The 19,848-nt window shown below is 44.9% G+C and overlaps 1 long non-coding RNA gene across 1 annotated transcript; it reads left to right on the top strand.

Annotated features, from left to right (window-relative positions):
* The first annotated feature begins 1,840 nt into the window (after nucleotides 1-1,840).
* On the top strand, nucleotides 1,841-2,710 carry LOC149215404 (uncharacterized). The gene is made up of 3 exons (XR_016250481.1): nucleotides 1,841-2,063; nucleotides 2,299-2,372; nucleotides 2,486-2,710. It is a non-coding gene; the product is annotated as an uncharacterized LOC149215404 (long non-coding RNA).
* The last annotated feature ends 17,138 nt before the right edge of the window (nucleotides 2,711-19,848 follow it).

Below are 19,848 nucleotides of genomic sequence, written 5' to 3' on the forward strand. Positions count from 1 at the left end.
ATTAGTATCTTACCGGAAAGAGGAGAATGGCAGACTAACCGATCTTTCCATCAGTTAATGAAAGAGCCCAATGCGAGAAAATGCATGTTGGGTTCTTGGAACAGTTCAAATTATTTTGATAATAAGAACTTTGATCTGTTCTACCGAGAAGGTCTACGGTTCGAGCCCGTATAGCCCTATACATTCCACTAAGTGATACTATTTATATATATCCCCTCATAGTCCGTCCCTATGACTTGGCCTTGAAAAGTCTTTCAGATCATATCAATCTCATGTCCTTATCTAGATCGATGGATGGGAACGTTGGACCAGAGCAGGCATATTAGTATTTTGGATCGATCGAGATTGATCCGATACCAGATGATCAAACCTATAAACTATTTTTATTTTTTTTTTTTATCGCTAGTTCTTCGAAAAATTCGAGAGTTCTCTCGAATATCATATGTTCCAAGCAATCCATAGAGCAGTCAAAGTATCGATCGGACATGTGACTTTTAGCTCCATCCAAACGCAACGCATTCCGTTGGGGTTGAACAAAATTTCCGTTCAATCGAAAATCCCGGATGTATCTATCCCTTTGCTAAATATCGGGGCGAAGATCTTGATCAACTAGGATTCTCTACAATAAGTTATGTGCGGTAAATCGAGCCTATTTTTGAACCATAGAAGTGGCAAGTACGACGGATATTCCGAATACCTGGGCAGAGAAATTCTCTGGAGTTGATCCATCCTCGCTAAAGGCGAACCTTTGGTTCGTTCTCTTTCTTCACCTAAGATCATCACATGGTTTTTGAGACCCAAGATTTTCATATTGGGACAAACACTCTTCCTTGCCTCTAGTTTCGTTCTGGTAACATATCACAAAAATGCAATCTACCGGCTATGCATATTAGATCTACATCTGGACCAACGTTTGCTTTAATCTACCCCACTATTTTATAGAATACACATATTTCATGGAATGCGTTCTGGAACAAACAATAGAATAAAGAAGTCTGTTGGGTTGGGACGAAAGAAAGAAACTATTACCCCTTGTCCAGAAATTATGTGGACAGCGACCCAAAAGAAGCTGCTTTCTGCCCCGTTACAAATAGATCTCTACTCGGCAATAGATCTGTCCGAAATGATTTTATATCATTGTGAGATGAGTGGGCTCATCTCATAACGAACTTATATGTGAAAGATTTGATACGTTCCACGGATCGATTGACGCCTACCAATTCTGTTCGCTTGATCTAAACTTTCAAACGAATTAACTGAAAGACAACAATCAAATTTATATTTGATTCATCAAATGTTCACTATCTCCGTCGGTAGATGAGCCTTTAAATTTGTATCTTTGTCCCATAACCTGCATAATAATATAACAAAGAACTTGATTGTATCCTAACCGTGCATGTAAGATAACAAAATTTTCCAGATTGGAAAACCCTATACCTTCTAATACGAGAAGGAAGGATACAAGTTCAAATGGTCTAGATTCATCGAATCTGAATATATGATAAGCGAATAGGGTCGAAGAGGAAACGTTCAATTTTTCTTGCTCTTGCCACGATTAAACGATCTTCCTCCGATAATTCATCCAGTCCAGGAATAGCTATAATGTCTTGAAGTTCCTTATAACGTTGTAAAGTTTGCTTAACCCCTTGTGCAGTTTCGTAATGTTCTTCGCCTACGATCCAAGGTTGGAGCATAGTCGATGTTGAATCTAAAGGATCCACTGCTGTGTCGATGTCTCCACTGAATGGCTGTTGCAATCTCCCAAATAAAGTCCCTCCATCTCCCAGCGCTTTGTTAGGGTAACAATTGCCCTTTTCGTTGCTTCACTCCGGTCATTCGTGCCTCTGCCGCAAGGAGGTCTCGGCTCATCCACTAGTTGCAGCCCTCTACGGTGACTCTTTCTCTCTTCCTGGTGGGTCTCATTTGCTCATTCCCTGCTCTGCATCTTGCTTCCTATTGTTGAAGAGGGTTTACCAGTTCTGAAGGTTATTGCAGTCCAGCCATGGCAATTGTTCATAGCTCTGGAGTCGTGTCAACGCTACACGGTCTGATTGAACCATCAGGTAAGAAAAATTCTTCAGTTTGCCTATTCCTTCGAGGCTACCAAATCTGTAGGTTTTCATTAAATGTTTTCAATCTTCCGGTTACTATTTTTCCCATGCAGTGGCCCAACCTCTTACCACACTACGAAAGATCAAGGGTTTACAGAAGCTTCATAGTTTTTCCCACTTTATCTTTATTCTTTTCCTGTTTTACCTATTCAGTACTGCTGCCACTTAATTTTTTTTTAATGTGCAGTTATAAAGAGAATTTCCCTTTCGCAACTTCATCTTGCGTGCTAGATTTTTCTCTATGCCAGTTGCAGGGTTCAGGTTAATTCCTCCTCCTTGTCTATTTCTTCCACCGAGAACCGGTTAAATAATCCTCATTTGATTTTCAGAGTTAAAGACTGTATTTACCCTTCTTCCTTTTTTGCGTGGTACAGGTACGCTACCATTGGGTTATGCTCAACTGCCTGGAGATTGACTGTGGAATTTTGCGTAGGAACTTTGGCTGCGAAATTTTAGTACCTTAACGCACTTTGTAATGAACAGAGGCAGCATGCCGCGTGTGAACTCTTTTCTCGACCAGTAGTTCAACGTTAGTGCTCCATGGAGCGCACTGTTAAGCCGAAATTGGTCTAACTAAAGGTGACTAACGCTTTTGTCGTCTCGCTGCACCGCATTAGTATGGTATGGTTTACATCATGCCGTTATAATTTACAGAATTTCTGGAAAGATATTTTGAATTTACAGAGCATTTCGTTATAATTTAATGCCTTTGTGCTATAATCCAGATGCAACATGCGATAATTTAAGATTTTGTTCGAGAAGAAAATTTATTGAGATCAAATCTATTCTTGTCCTCTTGCAGCAGTTCTAGATTTTCCTATGGTTTGCAAATCTACTGATATGGGGGAACTATGTTTAATACCGGCTTTGTTAGACTTCATAGTCAATATCAGTTACAGATTCTGTTCAGAATAGAGCCCTTAGAGTAGTATGTATATATTGCCTTTTGGACTAATTGCCAATTTAGTAGGAATCTGAGAGTACAAAGAGTGATGAAGGGAAAAACAGAACTTCCATAATAACTGATGAAATTAATTTAGTTTTTAGTAGGTCTGCAAAATTGCTATTAAGCAGTGACGTTCTTGAATCTCTATATATCCGTTACAGAGTTTCATATCAGAACTGGACATGAAAAGAATAGACAAATGACCTTTTTTATTCTACGCTGGAGCTGGAAGGTCATTTCGTACCTTTTTTATCCTTAGTAGGCACTGGAGCTAATCCTCTCGATAGTACGGTAGTAGCATCTGAATGTGCAAATGTCGTAGCAGGAGCAGGGTCGGTCAAGTCGTCAGCAGGTACATAAACTGCTTGAATCGAGGTTATGGATCCCTTTTTTGTGGAAGTAATTCTCTCTTGCAAAGAACCCATTTCCGTGCTAAGAGTTGGCTGATAACCCATGGCGGAAGGCATTCTGCCTAATAGGGCGGATACCTCTGATCCCGCTTGGAAAAAACGGAAGATGTTATCAATAAATAATAGTACGTCTTGCTCATTGACATCTTGGAAATATTCGGCCATGGTTAGAGCAGTTAAACCGACTCTCATGCGAGCTCCCGGTGGTTCATTCATCTGACCATAGACCAGAGCCACTTTTGATTCTGATATTTTTTGTTCATCAATTACTCCCGATTCTTTCATTTCCATGTAAAGATCATTCCCTTCACGGGTACGTTCTCCTACTCCTCCAAATACAGATACCCCTCCATGAGCCTTAGCAATGTTGTTGATCAACTCCATAATGAGTACTGTTTTACCCACTCCAGCTCCTCCAAATAAACCAATTTTTCCCCCATGGCGGTAAGGAGCCAAAAGATCTACTACTTTAATGCCTGTTTCGAAGATGGATAATTTTGTATCCAACTCTGTAAAGGCGGGAGAAGGTCTATGAATAGGAGATGTTATGCGAGCATCTACAGGACCCAAATTATCGACAGGTTCTCCAAGAACATTGAAAATTCGTCCGAGAGTAGCTCCACCAACTGGAACACTTAGAGGAGCTCCAATTTACAGAGTCTAAATTCCATATCCAGGTGCTAGTTGATTCCGTAGTTACATAGCTTGTTCCAGTCCCAGTTGATGGACCAGTTTATCCAGCAGAAGTTTCACCTATTGATCCACCTACATACGCACCAGAAAGATCAGTTTACCCAGCAACAGACCCGACAACATCATTAGTAGAAGGTGCAATGCTCCCCGTATTTACCATCACGAGAAAGCAATTGGGGCCCCCCTTCTGATTAATATAGTGGGCGGACCATACATGGGAAAGTGAGACGCGGGACCATTAGAAAAAACGAACGACGCCGGATTATTAATAACGGCCGACCGTCATTAATAATATGCTACTCCTTACCGATAGATCCCACAAGAAATCTCAATCCTCGCTAGTGCTTCTCAGGCACCGACTCCAGCTTCTGGACCAATTACAGAGCTAGTTTGAGTACCAGGGCCTATAGACCGAGCTGATCCAGCTTTAGAGTCCCTAGTAACAGATCCAATTCCAGCTATAGAAGTTTCAGTTTCATCAGTCGATCGAGTTGAACCAATTAGAGGTTACCCATCACCTTGAAGTCGCAGCAGATCATCCTGTTGTTGACCTAGAACCAGAGGTAAAGGCGAGAGAGACATATCCAGGCACATAGGCAAAGCTACGCACGGCGTATCACCTTACCTATTCCCACACAGAGCAATCACTATCAATGAATGAATAGTGCCAAATGGTGGGTAAGATTTTGTTGTCTCGATCAGGCCTTTAGGCAGCGGTCGTATAGAGATGAGGCATAGTAACGAGACTGAACAACGACGATGTGGCATGCACCCCAGCGTGATAACTGGAACTGTGGTATATAAATAAAACAAGGGTGGTATCAAAAGCCGGAGAAGACCATTGATCAGCGGCTTGTGGTGGATGACTTATGGATGCACGTGTGTGGATGCATAGGTTGGGCATAGAATGAATCGTATATAAATGCAGTGGGTAGCCAGCAGCAGTTTAAGAAGCAGCTTACCACCTTTTGTACATTCAAACATCAGTAATTGTACATTCAAACATCTTCTAGCCTTCAGATACTAGTGTTGCATCAATGCCTTCAGATACTAGTGTTACATCAATGCATCGATAATAGTAAAGATATGCATCAATAGATTATAGTGAAGCTATGTGCATCGATTATAATAAAGAGACTATATGGTAACTTTGCAAATGATGGTAAGACGGTGTCACTCTTCATATTCAATCATATTATCCCCAGGTTTGGTGTACCCAAAGAGCTTTTCACTGATCATGGTTCTCATTTCCAAAACAAAATGATTATAGAACTAGTATAATATATATATAATGAATGACTGGAAGCCTCTTACTTCTTGGCTTGGTCGGAAATGAAATAAGAAGAAAAGCATAATCTCATATATAATAGGCATGAGATTCAATTTATGAGTGAGGGGAATAAAGAAATAGAAGGTTATCCCCTGAGCTACGCTCTTTGAGGGGAAAATACGGGGCGTAACAACGTATTTCAAGCTAGGCGTAACCACGTCACGTATTATAAAGTGAGTCTGTAAGGGAAGGCTACACGTATTGAAAGCCTTTGAGGTACGGAGTTGCGAGACCAAAGGGAGAGAGAGGGGAATGGGGTAACTTTCTCTCAGGTAAGATGTGAACGGGGTAAGATTATTGAACAGACGGCTATGATTGAACAGGTCCTTCTATTTCATCTGGTGAATCAATGGGTGAATTGAGGTGGTATCACTTACATAATCGTGGCACATATTCGTTTGTATACCTCCTTTGTATACCTCTTCTTCGTTCACCGCACATACACGCCCGTAGCACCTCATTCGTAGCAGCACCTAATAACCTAGCCCCTCTTGGTAGTTGCACTTCTGGGTAACACCTCTGGGTAGCACCTGTTCGTTATAGCCCCGCTCCCTGGCTCTATCCTCTTGCACGTTATAGCAAATAAAGGCTCTCAAGCTCAAAGCAATTGTCCAATAGGAAATCATTACCAGAGGGGCATTGACAGCCGAGAGACCATCAGTCCCAGCCGAGAACCAACCCAACCGGTCAGTCCCAGGAGGTGACAGAAAGAAAGGTACTCCTACGGTACTAACATTCTCTACTGTGTCCTGACATTCTATCCATAGGTGCTCTAATAGCAGTATTTTGTTTCATTTTGATACGCGCTAAAAACACCATTACATTACGGAACTTTACGTCATTCACTCTCCACCCACAATTCTCTACAGTATGAGATTGGGTTTTGGCGATTCCGATGCTCAATTCAATCTTTAGGATCCGGATCGCATGTTAGATCCTTCATTGGACCATGCATCATACACACAAATTGCCCTATGTCATATTACTTTCTTTTAGGACTCATTGTTGTTCATTTGGTTGGTTGATTGAGTGACGATAACTTGTATAAGTTCCTATAGTCCCTTGGGCTTATTTATCCCAAATTTACGGGTAGCCAACCATAGCGCATATCAACTGCTAGTAGCCCACCTAATCAACTAGCCCAACACCGAGGAAGATATGACCACCTAATCAGATATGGATTATCGACTGCCGCTTGCAGGGACTCGCTCAATAACAGTTACTAGCTATATGAATACCAGTGGAGAATAGGCTATGTATCAACGTTCAATCTATGAATTAGAAACTTTCACTAGTAAGTATGATAGCAAGTGAAGAGATGTGAACTAGTTAGTATGAGCGCAGCGGAGGATCTGCTTCTGCCGTCTCTGCTACTTGCTTCATCGCTGCCTATTACTCTACAACTAAATTAGAATCAGGAGATAGAGGGGGATCCATATGGACCTTACACCTAAAAGTAAAAGATATAGAGATTTGCAAACAACGGGCAGAACAACCAGAGAGGATAAGAGGGATTGAACGGGTAGATGAGCTGCATAATACAATATTAGGTCAATGGAGATATAGTTTTTACCCTTCATTAGAATATATAAGTCGCTGTTCGAGCAATTCCAGGTCGAGATCCAAAGCCATCACCTATAGGGTAGGGGCTCGTTCCTTTTCCATATCCGGTTGGAGTTCGAGCAGCGGGAGGAAAGGCAGAGGCTTAAGAGGCAAAGGTAGCGTTTATTGCATGGAAAAAAGAGGAAGCATAGACAAAAGCAATGGTTTACTCGGTTGAAGCAATAGAGGCATAAATAGAGCTAGCAGCAGACCTCGTGACAAAGAAAGCTATAAGTAACCAATTCAATAGAGGACCCCGTGCCTGCAGGAGCAGCTTACCCCACAGCAGAAAAGTGAGAAGCACCAATTTTGGTTTCTCCGGAACCACCAGCAGAGAAAGCAGCGGAAAGGAAGGTAGCAGCAGTTCAAGATGTAATTGACTAAGTTCCAGCAGCAGATTCAGTGGCAAGGTCTCTAGGCGCAGATCGACGATATTTAGTCCATGTTCGAGAGCATGGATTAAAGCCAGAAGCAAAGGTAGAGGTAGCGGGCCGTTGATTCAGAACCAACGAGAATTGGTTGCATACCCAGTTTCCTCCGTTTACTCAGATTCAGTTGGAGTTCAAAAGCTTGTTCCAACATCCGAACCAATTTCAATAATCTTTCTTTTGCTTATCTCCCCGAATAATGGTTATTTCGTATCTTCCAGGGTAGTCATTCAATATCTCCCCATTTATCTCCCCTAACCACCCTCTAAGATGAGGAGAAATGGATTGATGTATTATTCGACACATTATTACATATATATAAGGATAGTTGGCGTATCAGCCCACCAGCTAGCGAGAGATGCCCACGCATACAGCATCAGTCACGGTTTTCGCCGATGAAAGTGGTACTTTCCCCTTATTGACTATGCTCAGGGAAAGGCCTGATAAGCCCAACTATAAATCAGGCTTACGGTAAGGGATAAGCCTGCCTAGGCAACTGTCGTTCTTTTTCCGTAACTTGAAAATCGAAAGCAACTCATTCATTCATACGGACATGGTTTGGCCAGGCGGGGAAAGAAAGCCCTTCCTTATCTCATAGTTAGGACCCGGGCTTCTCGGTTATACCCCTACGCTTTTTTTGACCCATTCATTCCTCTCCTTGTCAGTCGAGTCACTAACGTACCTGAAAAAAAAGTCATTTGGGATGCCCAGGATAAACATAGTTCTTTGGGGGAAGGGAAGTTATTAGGTGTTTAAGGAGGGTTCTTATGTGGAGGTTAAGGGGCCTTTGTTAGTAGTAAAGTGGTTTTAATGAGGGGCCAAGGTTCGTAGTCAAGTGTGTTTACTGAGGGGGCAGGCAGGCCTTTGTGAGTATGTGGGTTAAGACTCTCCGGTTGGCGTTTCCGTGAAAACTAACCTCCTTTCAGTCGGTCTTCGGGAGATAGATAAAGACCGAAGAGTGTATGTCCTCAAGCCCAAGATTTCGTTCTAGGAATTGAAGTTCGGTGTTAGACATACCACTGCGCCAGGCCAGTTACAATATAGAGACCTTAGGATAGGGCCAAGATTCTTGATTGAAAACTAGTGGGTAGTCACCCTAGCTTGGTCACTAAGAAAAAATCCCGGTTGTAACAACCCAAGGCATAGGAAAGGACTAACTATCCTGCCCTAGGAGAGTACGTTATCTCCCGCCATTGAAAGCTAAAGAAGGTCTATCGGTCCCCGGCTCTAATTGTGAAGTATATGCTTCGCCTGGCACTCTCTCTCATAGATTCAAGAGATGAGAGCAAGTATCTGAACAAAGCCTATTCCTACCTAAATGGTAGGATAGGCTGTAATTAATCGTTCGTCGACAGACTCCTCACTATTGGTATGCTAACCATTGAGTTCGGAAAGGTACCAGAGGAGCTCTTCCGACTGCCTTTGCCTTGTGGAGAGGTGAATAATGACAAGGTGAGGGCAGTTGGTCGTATGGGCTAGATCTTGTAAAGTAAGAGAGGCGGGTGCCAAGGAGGTTGACTGGTCTTCGAGCTTTTGAAACCAACGACTGGGGCTCAGGCTCCCCACCAATGACAGGAGCCTCAATGGACTGGTTAGCCAGGTCCAGTAGTCTGTTTTAGGGATCACTTCGTGTTCGTAAAACCTATTGACACTGAGGCCATATAACCAACAGCACCTGTGAGACTGACAAGCTCTTCTAGCCCAGTGAGGTGAAAGAAAGTAGAGATCAAGCAAGCTTCGCTTTTGTAGAAGATGAAGGATACTTTATAGCCAGCACTTACAGGAAATACATAGATCAGATCTCGACCAAAGGCCCTAACGGGTGAGGGTGAGCTTGCCGAACTCTCGACAAAGGCCCGAAAGGGACTCGGCCGAGGTTACGAGGTCGAGGAGAGGTAACGTGTGAGGGTGAGCTTGCCGAACTCTCGACAACGGAGAGGTAACGTGTGAGGTCCGTCAGGGGCTCGACTGATAAGGAGAGGAGACGAACAACTCTCTTTTGGGGGAGGGGCCCCAAAAGCCGCCATCAACGCGAAGAACAAAAGGCCGCCATCGGCTCGGCCGAGGTTACGAGGTCGAGGAGAGGGAAAGATGTTCAAACCTCCGCCTCCTGAAAATGCAAGAAGAGGAGGGCCCTTACTTCTTAGGGGTCACTCACTATTCATATGGTGAGGGTGCGTTAGCACACTCGACTGTCCAGGAGAGGGATTTATCTCTCTATTTTCAGAAAATAGAGGGACTCATCCGAGGTTAGGAGGGTGAGGCCCGGAGGGATTTATTGCTCACCTTCCCTAAAAAGGTGAGGGACTCGACTCTTTTTTTACTTATTTGGGGGGGCCAATAAGTAAAATGAGAGATGATCAAATGATAGGTCAAACTTCACTAACCTCCGCCACGGTCAAATGGCGAATCTCGTAGGGATAATGTCCAAAAGCTCCGCCAAGGGTGAGCAGCAGTCAGTGCACCCCTCAAGCCTAGTTACTTCCCAAATGGACTCAGTTATCGAATAAACCTGTTCACGACTTACCAAAGTTTCACCATCTGCTATTTTACCTACTGCCCACGGGTAGATATTAAACCTGTTCCCATAACAACCTGCTTTTACCGAAGAAGCTATGGGCTGCTCACGGGTATCTTTTAGACCTGGGCTCTATTCAAACAGCTGGTCCCAATTAGACTCTGGGCTTACCACACGGGTCTCTATTAAAACAGTTCGCAAACAGCGGGTCCCAAGAGACATCTTATCCCAAATGCTCTGTTATACCTGCTGCATATAATCAACCTGCACAAATGGACTCTGTTCTCTAATCAAATGGAGCAAATAAACTATGTTACCTACTGCCCATGGTTTGTTATCTCATCAACCTGGAATAATCACACCCAGTCCCAGCATAACTATGTTCTCTAGAATACCACAGTGAAATACTGCCCGAAGTTACAACATCTGCTATGGTACCTACTGAGCATGGTTCTATATTCAACCTGCTATATCATTCAGATGGTTCCCCATTCTACTATGGGCTTCCCACGGGGCTCTAGTAAACCCGGTCTCTAATAAAAAAGCTGGTCCCAAATAATCTCTATATATAAGAAACCAGTTCACATTTTAGCTATGTAACTTACTGCCCACGGTTGGTTTTCTAATAGCCCCTGGTCTCGATTCACCCAGTTGAGGTTCATGCCGCACCTTACAGCCACACACATCCAGTTGTTCTCTCTTCACGCCCAGGACCAACAGGCCTCAGTTCTCGAATCCACCGGTTACCAAATATTATAAGTTACCTACTGCCCACGGGAAGCTATTCAACCTGTTCGAATCACAAACAGTTGGTTACCAAAAAAACTAAGGTCTTACCACGGGACTATAGTCAACATGGTCTAGCTGCTACCCAAAAAGCTCTGGTCTCTCATCCACCTGCACAATTCAACTATGTTACATACTGCTCGCGGGTAGCTATTCTGTTTGAGTCACTACCAGCTGGGACCAATGGAATTCTTACGCCAACAGCTCAGTGGAGTCTGCTGCAGGTATTGAATCAACCAGCTGCTATTCAATAAGCTATTTTACCTAACGCTCACGGGTATCTATTCTACCTGCTATCGAATCTACCAGTTACCCAATAAGCTATTTTCTGCCCACGGGGAGCTATTCAATCTGTTCCCATCACAAACAGCTGTTACCCAATTAGCTTGCTTCTGCTCACGGGTATACGTTCGACCTGTTCTCATTTCACTCAGCTGTTTACAATTCAACTATGGACCTACTGCTCACGGATATCTAGTCAACCTGGGCTCTCTTCAAGCAGCTGGTACAATTCAACTATGAGCCTACCACGGGTTTCTATTCAACCTGGGCTATAGTCAATCAGCTGGGCCCAATAGCTAGCTTATCCCAAATGCTAAGCGGAACCTGCTGCAGTTCTATCATCCACCTGCCCCAATGGACTCTGTTATCTCATCAACCTGCCCAAAGAATCTCAGTTACCTACTGCCCGTGGTTAGTTCTAGAATCAACCTGGCCTCATCACACCCAGTTGAGAGAGAGTGAGTGAGTGAGGTCCCCCATATGCCACGAGACGAGATAGTGATTGAGTTCTCCCTAGTTTCCATCATACGCGAGAGAGAAGGCCCCCATCACAGGATACCCGAGAGAGGGAAGTCCCCCCATGTTCCCACCAGAGGACATTGAGAGCCATGTTGTTTCCATATGAGCATATTGATTGAGCCATGTTATCAACAGACGATATTTATTTATATATTCCCCATGGTGCCTTGGAACGGGAGCAGGAGAGATTGAGTTCCCCAAGTCGACGCCATACGAGGAGAGGGAGTTCAAGTTGTCACCTTACGAGATATCGATTGAGTTAAACGGGTTGAGAACTGAATCTTCTTCTGATGCTGCTGCTTAAACTGCTACGGGTAATGCTGTTGGTTCAACTGATGCTGATTGAAATGATCCTGGAACTGCTGCTCCTGGACCTGCTCCTGGGTCTACTGCTACTGCTTGTGCTTATGGAATTATAGCAGGAATATGATTCTATTTTATAGTGTTTGTTCGTATTTACTTGCCTACAGGAAGACTTTATGTTGGGCAGCTCAGTTGTGATGTGGGATCGTGGGAACTTACTTCTTGGATTTACTATTTACTTATAAGATCTTACACACTTGGGTTGGCACAGCATGGGCTATTACCCCTATTATGCTTAGCTTGCCTTTAACCAACAACCCACCTTTTACCAACCTATATTTCATACCTAACTTACCCCCCTACTTACTTATGCCCCAACCTAGTGCTTCAGCCATAAATCTCAGTAGGATAGGCATTAGGATATTTACCCTTTACCCTACCTTGCCTTATTAATTATTCTGGGTACCACTATTACCTATTGGTCCGGCCGAGCCTTGGCGATACTACTCAGCAGTAATTAGAACCCACTCCATTGCTAGGAATAGACAGACCTACCCGCCTTTCATTTCATGCCTGCCACCTTCTATTTACCCACCTTCAGACCTAGACCTTTTAGCCCTATAACACTTCCTGAATGAATCGCTTAGTTAGTGGGTACAGCAAGCACTATACTTCTCTTGTAGGGACGGGATGAACGAACCCGGCCAGCCAGCAGATACGATTGGATTTATTTAGACAGCCAGCATTGCTAGGAGATGCCCTGTGCCCACTTGCCTTTCATGTTAGTGCCTGCTACCAACCACCTGGAATGTGTGTACCAACCAGACCGGCTCACTTACCTGAACTTCTAGCATTCACGGGCGTTCGACTACACTTGCTGAAATATTATTACTTTGTATAGCACTATCTTCTCTTGTCGGGCCGGGTTGAAACCCCAGATACTGGTGATGAATTTAGACAGCCAGCATTCATTGCTAGGATATGCTTTTATCACACTTGCTGAAAGGACAGATTCTTTGGTGGTTGGAACAGCTCGCAAAATCCAATCACTATTTTACCTACCCTTCCCTTTCAACCCTTACTTTCCCGTGATCCCTATCGGTTATACCTTCCCCCCCCTCACCGAGTGGAGTGAGTGTTGCCCCCTCATTGGTGGTTACTCCCGATCTGAAGCACCCTTCTTCCATTCCATTATAAACGTAATTATAATATATATTATATACGTAATTACGTATATAATAACGGAGATCTCGCCGACCAGTCGAGGGGTGTCAAGTGCCTTAGCGAACACGCCGCCCAAAGTCTTCCTACGGCGAGTCGGATTGGCCCTGTTGGTCAATCATTGAACCGGTCTCAGATGCCATTTTCCGCCAATGAAAACACGTGAGAAAGTTGGGCTTTTTCGGAACTTCAACACCAAATTGTCGGGATCTCAACTTTTTGTGCTGCCAATCATAATAGTCCTTACCTTCAGGTCATTCCCGAGAGTGGTCACAGCCAGCCGGTCAATAGTCAGAAGTCATAGCTTATAATGGTTGTCATTGATGATAGCCGGTAGATAATTACAGGACCAGGAGTTGATCCCAGGAGTCAATGCCGGTACTCAAGAGTCAATGCTGGGACTCAATGGCTTTGACTCTATGGCTTGTACTCCATGCCAGTCAGCCAATAGGAGATCCGTACCGGGAGGTCCCGATACCCTGTTGCCGATACCCTGTTGCTGATACCCTGCCAACCGGTCAGTGCCGAGAGCCAGTGGTCAACAATAGTAAGGAGGTTGCGCCAGGAGGTCCATACCCAATCTCATTCCCAGGAAGTGGATTTACAAGAGCTGGTCGCTAATAAGGAAAAGAGAAATGGCGCTTCAGTATTCCGCGGTGGGTTCACCGACTCTTTCGATGCGCAAGCTATTGATACTTGAATGCATCGTGGAAACCAGTCATTCATTATATATGTCATTGGTTACTTTTTCCTTTTTGTTTGTTCTGTAATATGATGTTACCTGCTGGAGCTGATTCGGGAGCATCTACCTCGGGAGATGTCAACAATTTCGTCTTCGCGGTTGATAGTTTCAGTTATTCTCTTAACTATTAGCTATTAGCTCGTAGCTCTCTTCTTGTTCTTGTAGAAAATGGGTTCAGATGAGTCAAGACCCACCTACATGTACCAAATCTTTATCTCTGACAATTAGTAGGCTGACTTTCTGGATGGCCTTATGTGACGAGGGATCCGATCACTTCTACCTTTCTTGAGCCCAGTCCCGACTCTACATGCTGCACAAGCCTGCCTGCCCCTGAGAAACCTCCTTTCCTAGCCAGCCCTTCCGAGTGAGCCTTCCCAGTCCGCTGCCCGGCCCGGTCGAAAGCGAGACTGAAAAAGGTAGAGGTAGGAAGAGTCGAACAAGTAGTACAGTCACAGTCTAGTAGTTCGATCCAAGACAACTCTCAGGCAACCGTCATTGAGAAGGTCAACTGGATATGACACTGGATCAGATGAGTTCATAGAAACCGGGTCGAACTATCAGCAGTGGAGAAGGCAACAAGAGCACCACAAAAAAGGGCGGAGATATCACCAGCGGCAGAGGTAGCATCATCTAAGCCAGTATCTGGACCAGTTGGCTTCGTCGACTCAGAAATGAAAGATGCGGTTCCCATTGCCAACCACATCTTTCATTTTCCCTTTCGCCAATTCTCTGAGGTGAAAGCCAAGCATCTAACGAAAGTAAGATTCGGGTAATCGGGTCAGTGTCCTCCCTTTAGGAAGAAATGCAAAACTTTGGATAAAACCCTAGCTATAGAGGCTGAGGTAAAGGCCGGACTCTATTCCTGACTTTAGAACACCGTTGACAATCACTACGTTCCTTGCTTTCCTAACGTCAAGCAAGCCCTGCCGGACCTTGCTTTCCTAACGTCAAGCAAGTAATAAATTCCTCTCCTTATCAGTCGAGCCCCCTCCGGGTCCTTGCTCTCCTAACGTCAAGCAAGCCCCTACTGGTCCTTGCCCGGTGCGGACAAGCGACTACGTACCTCTCCCGTTGGTCGAGAGTTCGGTAGGCTCACCCTCACCCATATGATGGATGAGCGACAAATCGATGGCGGCCCTTATGGTTGAGCCCCTACCGGTCCTTACTGACTTCGATCTCTGAGAAGCTGAGCTATCAATTAGGTACGTTAGTGACTTTTTTAGTTACTTATTTGATAGGGCCACCCAATAAGTAAATTGAAGGGAATGAGTCAAATGAGTCAAAGCAGAGTGTTTTATATATGTAATTACGCCATCTCGCCGAGGTGCACATCTCTATTTTATGAAGCCGCCAGAGAAGAAATAGAGGGGTATGGTTGTAGTTAGTTATATATGAGCATGTGGTAGTTTAGGTTCAGTCAGTTCCTTGCCCTCCTAACGTCAAGCAAGCAGGTTCATTTGACTTATTGGGTGCCCCTCTCAAATAAGTAACTAAAAGGCGTTGGTCGAGTCACTAACGTACCTTGCCCTCAGAAGCGCAAGCCCTCCGGACCTTTCATGGTCTGAAATGACGTATATAATGATGAAATGATGTATATAATGATGAAATGATGTAGATAATTCAGAAATGACGTATATAATGATGCTTGGAATATCATTCATCAGAGTGGGATGGGCAAGATATTGAGGTGGATATTGACGGATTCCCCCCACCTCCAGACTATGGGTGGGGTGTAGAAATGCGGGCGCGCTGCTGGGAGGTTCAACCCTAAGAAGCTTACTTCTCTTCCCCTGCCAATGACAGGGCATTGCGTTCTATCCGCAGGCACACGTTGCTCCTCCTCCATCAAAGCTCCTCCTTAGACGTTATCCTACGGAGGACGGACAACGAACTGCAAGAGGTGCTAGGAATAAGGAAAAGCTATCCAAAAGATACTGAAAGAGTGAGAGGTCTGAGGCATTCCTTATTCCTTATACCTTATCCCTTATCAAGGCGTGGGCATTCGTTAGCAAGGGAGTCCGATTCGGTATGGGTCCAGGATCAAGGGCACCGGGGCATTATCTGCCAGGGCCCATATTTCTTAAGTAAGTTGAAGGCGATTGGTTCGAAGGGAAATAGTACTGGGATGTTGGGTTGCAAAAGCAGGGATGGAACTTCATAATCAGGGTGGGCGAAATCAGGGATTGCAATCAGGGTGGGGCATGGTGGTTTTATAATGTATATAGATAGAGGAAGGGCGATAGTCAATAGTGAGGGCACGGGCACTTGCCGATGGATCAATACCCGATCCAAAATGGTTATAGCGTATATAGAGGTTCCAGGACACGAGAGAAATCAGTAGTTCGGGTATAACCTCCCCTTCACTAACCTGGATTGGTGGGGCTAATGGTTGGGAAGGGGCACGAACGTTAGTGAGGGTCCCGGGGTAGTTCGTGCTGGAATGAGGCCGTCCCGGGGGTAAGCGAAATCACGTAGATGGGACACAAAGTCTTTTAGGCAGATTGATATTCATTAGCATACTAAGGCTATTGTAGCGCAGGTCATCGAAGAACAGGGCATCAAACATAAGGTTATTCTTTACAAGCAGCAGGCCGTTCTTGATAAGCTGGATCATATGGATCAAAAATATGAGGTGCTTTTCAAAGCCCTATGGAATTTGGAAGCTGTAGGGCCAACCCAAGCAGACCAGAACCCAGTGATACAGGTGGACACTGACTCCGATGAAGAAGACTAGGCACTCTCCAGGTTTTATTATGACAAGTTCCATCCCTTACGCACCAACAGTCCGGCAGTCAACGAAGCCTTTCGTCGGGCCGGTTCCGGCAAGTATTCAATTAGATTCTGAATCTTCTGGATTTCCCTATACATACTTATTTCGGTTCCGAATCCCCTGTTTCGATTTCCTTACTGTAAGGCACATTATTTATAATGTGATTTCGATGTCTCACTTTATGACCGATCAAGATGCCTCGCGGTTCCTATTTCTCGAGGAGGGATGTTGTTGCAGCTGCAAGTAACGGAACGCGACCCAAAGCGAAAGACGTTCGACGGTAATGAAAGTAGTAGAGCAGCGAGCGTAGGTAGCGCAGCGTAGGTAGGTGGATCTATTTCAGTTACTTAAGCAAGCGTGCAAAGTACGTCTACCATTCTATAGGACTTTCCATCCATCCAAACCGAAGTCCCTCGATCTGATGAATGACTTCCCCAACCGCCCCTCTATCTGGGGACTATGGAATATATAAACCATTGATCCGATCAGGTTGACTCGACCAGGAACTGATAGGGGCCCCACTTTATATATCCCTCCTCGACGGTAAAACGAATAGGTCTCTCGGCCTCAGCTAGATCTCTCGTTACCCGTGAAGGGGGAAATGATTGACTCCGTTCGCGAGGACGAGCATGTCGAGTAGAACTGATCTCTCGTTACCCGTGCCTTAGCCCAGTAGGCCGTCGGGACCTTTACCTCTAGTTCTATGCGATAGATCTATTCACTGGATGGCTCTACCCCTCTACCCTCCCTTAAGTTAAGCATATATTCTCTTTGGGATCCCACTACACTCTAGAGCGTACCTACCATGGGGTATCATTCAGTCCCCAACCCGGTAAAGCATTTAGAGGCTCCTTTCGTCAATGGCATTTAGGAATTGATGGCATTTAGGAATTAATGAATGTCGAGGTCCCCCGTTGCCCCGCTAGATGGCTAACCAACCGAACCACCGAGATTTCTTAATCTCTCATCCCCGGCTCAATGAAATAGAGAGGGGAAGTCGGGGGAGTCCCCCGTATCTATAGAGGGGCGGGTGACTTATTAGAGTTCAGAGTCGGCAGGCACCCGGCTCTTTCACTTTCAAGATCTTCCTTCATCCCAGGATTCGGAGATCCCATTCCTATGCTCTGCTTAGAAATAAGAGATAGAGGTCCTCAACTCAGTAGTATAGTACGATTTCGTTGAAAACCTATCAATAACTGAAGTCGATATGGGGAGTTAGCGCCACTCCACAGTCCTTTCCTATATATAAACTCGAGTGATGGTCAGTTCGGTCAAGTGACGGTTGTATCTCGAGTAAGATAAACAACTAACTATTGGGATAAGATAAGACTATAGACGACTGACTTTAGAAGACTCCAACTATTCTACTTCCTTCCGGCTAGCGATAAATTAGAAATAGTCCAGTCGGGCCTATATTGTTAGGGTGGTTTCCCTCTGAACTGAAGGTTGGTGCGCCCCGAAGCCCTATCCATATCTATATCCGTTGGAGTTTCTTATATTACAGGTCGAGTCGCCTAGTGCATTGCCTTGTCTCGTTGTTCTTTCCGAGACTCCACCTTTGTGTGTTTCCACTGCGTTCCGTTGATGAACGGCCTATCCAGATATGGCGGTCAGCCGGGGTACGCGATCAAACTATAGTAGATAGCCGCCCTCAACTAATACAGCTCCCCAGAAATTGATCTCCAACAAAACTGAGCGAACGCGACTCCCAAGAATGCCCCACACCTTGGCTAACATTCTACGACAACCGGACCAGGGGGTGGGAGGCAAGAGCATAGCGGAGGATCCAAATTAGTTGATTCTATTCCGGTGGGAGGAAAGTCCTAACTAACTTGATACCGACCGTGGGTGACTAGCTCTTCTGGTTCGGGGAGATCGAGAAACGGTAACAGTTATCAGATCTGCTAGCTCTCCTTATCCATCCAGGAAAGGAGAATAATGCTTTCTCTCTGCAAGTTGAACCGTGGGTAAGTGCTTGCCTACCCTATTTTCTTTTTATATTGCCTAAGAGCGTTAGTGAGGAGCCTTAACTGTATACCTTCTTTTATTTCTCACCTGAGTGAGGAACCTGACCTCAGAGCGGCTTAACGAACCACCTATAAGGCAAGGAAGGCCAAGGAGAAGTAGTTAGTATGAGCCCCAGCTTGCTCGATAGTAGGAGGGCAAGGTCCCGGAGGGGCTTGCGCTTCCTAGTGCAAGGACCCGACAGGGGGCTCGACTGATAAGGAGAGGAAAGCTATTTTCACCGTTATCCCGGGAAAGGAAGGTCAGTCAGTCTCTCTAGGAAGGAAAGCAAGTCTCTCTCTTATATAGGAAGACCCGTCTCTATATCTCTCTTATAAGGCCACTTCTATAGCTCAAGGCCCATAATCCGCCCAACAAGTTCAACAATCCCTTACTTAGATGACGTTCCCATTTCATTAGTTCCCATGCCCGGTAAGTCCAGCGTGGGAAAGCCAGCCAGCGTGGGCCTTGTGCCAGCGTGTACAGAAATGCCAGCGACAGTCATTCGAGCGTCAAACCAGCCGGTGTATAGTGTAATTCCAGCGGCCAACCAGTGTCTATAGTCATTCCAGCGTATAGCGGTAAGGAAGACCGCCCTGTGAATCCTGTTTCTGCCCTACCGATAAGGAGGCTTGCCAAAATAGTAATTCATTAGATTACTTATTGAAAGGGAGGGCCCGGCAAGCTTAGATCAATAAGAAAGGCAAAAGTAAATAAGGCCTTTGAAAGTCCCGGTATATATGTGATTTCCCGGTATAGATAGGTGTGATTTAAGTGATTCCTTCGCCTCCAAGGCAAATAAAGGGTCCTTAAACATACTTTATAGATGGGAAATATCTAGAAAATCTGTATAGATATCTAGGCGACTTTCAAGCTGGGATAAGTATCATATGGTCAACCCTGGCAATCTCTTTCTTTTTCCCTAGGGCTCTAGCCAGTCCCCTTCACCCTAGGAGATTCGTGGCGCTTATGAATCAGTGTTGGAGAGGTTACTATTTGACATGTAAGAAGGGAGTAGGTCACTATTGGACTGTCAGAAGGGAGGTGGATTGGCTCATGAGATCAGCGGGTTGTGGCTTACCTTCAGATTACTTATTGAAAGGGAGGGCCCGCTAACTACCGGGAAGAGCTGAGAGAAGAGTATCTCCCTTTAAGTCAACAGTAAACCTTTGAAGTCAAAGAG

This window comes from Pinus tabuliformis, chromosome 1_1, assembly GCF_031772625.1.
Source record: "Pinus tabuliformis cultivar Carrire ecotype Pingquan chromosome 1_1, CPIR1, whole genome shotgun sequence".
NCBI classification, from domain to species: domain Eukaryota; kingdom Viridiplantae; phylum Streptophyta; class Pinopsida; order Pinales; family Pinaceae; genus Pinus; species Pinus tabuliformis.